Source organism: Cynara cardunculus, unplaced genomic scaffold, assembly GCF_001531365.2.
Source record: "Cynara cardunculus var. scolymus isolate 2C unplaced genomic scaffold, CcrdV1 Un_Scaffold_2658, whole genome shotgun sequence".
NCBI classification, from domain to species: domain Eukaryota; kingdom Viridiplantae; phylum Streptophyta; class Magnoliopsida; order Asterales; family Asteraceae; genus Cynara; species Cynara cardunculus.
This window is the reverse complement of record NW_020201174.1, coordinates 42679-45720: the sequence shown is the minus strand read 5'-3', so window position 1 is coordinate 45720 and position 3042 is coordinate 42679. Positions and strand designations below refer to the sequence as shown.

The window sequence follows — 3042 nt, the reverse complement described above, 5'->3', positions numbered from 1 at the left end:
ATGATATCTTCAAATTTATATTTTATTCAAAAATAAAATCATTATTGTTTTCTTTAAAACGCATAAAATCGTATTATAACATCGATAGAGACAAATAATAAAATRRAACATTAAAATCAAKATGTGTCTCGCTGCATTGCGCGAGTACTCTTCTAGTATTTATATATATAAAACTCTTTGAACTGGGTGGGCCTTGGGCCTCGGGCCTTGGGCCTTTACTTGACTAAAAACGTTTTTTTCGTAAACTAATTTTAACCATCAAAATTGTATAACTAACCAAGTCAATTAAATTTCTCGTCTTGTCGGAAAACCCTAAACCCGTCCAACCTCGTCAGATTTGTAAATGGGTTGTCTGAGATGCTTCTAAGGGTACGAGAGTATTCATCGTCCGAGCAAAATATATGGCACGATGAAACAAGATCTCCTACGCGGCTACGCCGGCTTCTTGATCGACTCAAGATGATAGATTGAGTCATCCATTAAAAGCAATATAGAGCTTCGTTAGGGTTCTATGTGACAACGAGAAATTGAGGTAAAAACAAGGCCTAAGAATGGGTCGACAGCGAGACCACAAATGGTTGTGTTGGCCAGGGTTCAAAGAAATCCCACATGAGAGGTCGTCCGGAGCAAGTAAAAAAGTGAAGATAGAGACAAAAATGACAAGGCAAAGTAAAGATGTAAGCTAAAGATGGAAGAAGAAACATACATTTTTTTAATAGTAAAGTAAGAACAGAGTAAAACAACCACAATGTCTATGACTTAACATATTCATTAAACGATGTTAGTGTGAGGGATCAAAACTAGACATTTTTGCAAAAAAAAAAAAGAAAAAAAAAGGAACCAAATAGTAACGGCGGATCTAAGATTTTTGCCGAGCGGTTGCACTTTTAAGGTGAATCAAAGGTCTGCAAAATTGTCCCGATGTGTTCATAGCAGAATTCTATCATTTCAAGGCACTTTTAGGTTTTGTGGTTAATTTCGAGGAATTTTTTATATTTCTTTTGTTGATTTCAAGAGTCTTTTTTTAGTTTTTCGGTTCATTTCGAAATATTTTTTATAGTATCTCAGTACACCTCTTACAATTTAGATGATGCACATTTCGTAACCAAAAATATATTACTGAGTATTATGAATATTGATAAACACGACGACGTTCTCCATTTTTGCAAGAAACACAATTTTAAAAGGCAATAAACTAAAAAGGAAAAAACAAATCGCTAGAAGGAGGGGTTGAACCTCCGACCTTGTGGTTAACAGCCACACGCTCTAACCAACTGAGCTATTCCAGCTTTACAATACCAGTCTTACTTTAGATCTATATCAATACTACTTAAAATAAGTTATAACACGTTGTCGTTTTATCTTTCATTCATTTGGACAGATTTATATTATTCACGCTAATAAATAAGCGAAGCTACACAAAATACCATCTAATTTTTAACATCCAAAATTATTAAAATCTTTAATTATAAAAAGTTGCTTATAAACAAGTTGAGAAATTACTCTTGTTATATGATTTGTTCTGTTTTGTAAGAAAATTATTAGTTGTGTATCCGTGCAATGCTGCGGGAGCCGTGAATATTAATGATTTTGAAGTTTCACTGATTTTATTATAGAAGATTTAAGGATGATATAAGGTACATTTGATCTATACATATTAATACAATTTGAATAAATAAGAGTTATGGTTTCAATTACAGTCTATCAACCAAAAAAATTGTATGCAATTTAAAATCCAACATATTTAAACGACTCCACAAATGTGTTCGATTAACACCAAGAGCAAAGAATCAAGAGATCGAGAGCGAGACCGAGAGTTTTAGAGCAATTGAATGAGTGAACTTTTAATAACTCATGGTGAATATTAGTTTGAATCTCATCTTGGGGGATGGGAAGAAACATAGAGGTATGAGAGGGTGAAGTCATGAGTGAAATGTGTCAAAAATATCTTGAAAACATAAAAAGAAAAGGTAATAATGTGCATTGGTAACTTGTAATATATGTTATTTTAATTGTAAATTAAAAGATTTTAAGACTGAATGTATAAAGTAGTAATACTTAATGCATTATGAGTTATTTTTAAGCTTTTAAGACTTTGTGCATTAAATTTTTTGTTTTTAAGACTTTTGATAAATCTGATTTATAATGTAGCATAGATTAAGAACATCTTTAACAGATAATTTTTTAAAATAAAGAATCAAACGCATACCAATTAATCATGAACTTGTAATTTGTAACTAGAATATGAGATCGTGATTTATTCTTAATTTAGAAGGAAAAGACTCGGTTGAATGTCAAACGCATACCAATTAATCATGAACTTGTGACATTACTTGCCACTAGAAACCGTAATGTTTACTGTTCATGTCGTTTTTTCATGTTACAGCTAAAATTTTGTTTATAATTAATCATTATAAACCTATCGCTCGTTATTAGTTTATCATTTCTGATAGATATTATAACCATTTGGTTAATAATAAACATGTTTTTAATAAAATATATGTAAAATCAAACAGTACAACTTTAAAATGTCAAAAATACAAAATAACAAGTTGCAAAATGAATACATATTGCATGAGTTGAAATTATCGATAATTCTCGTAGAAATGAAGAAAAAAAGGAGGTTTGGGGCACTACTGAATGCAAATCATATCTGATAAAATATAAGTTATGGGTTTTAATTACTCAACTTGCAAATAATATAATAAGAATTTTGAATAATATTTGACTCGTTAATTATTACTAGAAGGGTACTCGTGTAATGCAGCGAAATACATCTTGATTTTAATGTTTTGTTTTATATTTTGGGTCTATCAATGTTATGCGATTTTATGTGGTTTTGAAAAAGAGAAAGTGTTTTTATTTTTGAATAAAATATAAATTTGAAGATATTATAAAGTTTTGATAAAAATAAGCGATATTAGTATCAAATTAATTATTTAAAGGTTCTCGTTATTTTATAATTTATTTAATTCAATTCTTTATTATAATCTAATTGAATTTTAAAAACGAATTAATTTATTTTTGGTTTAATAAAATAAT

At 29.5% G+C, this 3042-nt stretch overlaps 1 non-coding gene across 1 annotated transcript; it reads right to left on the bottom strand.

The window, feature by feature from the left end:
- Positions 1–1215: 1215 nt before the first annotated feature.
- Positions 1216–1289, bottom strand: TRNAN-GUU. The gene has a single exon. It is a non-coding gene; the product is annotated as a tRNA-Asn (tRNA).
- Between the last annotated feature and the right edge of the window lie 1753 nt (positions 1290–3042).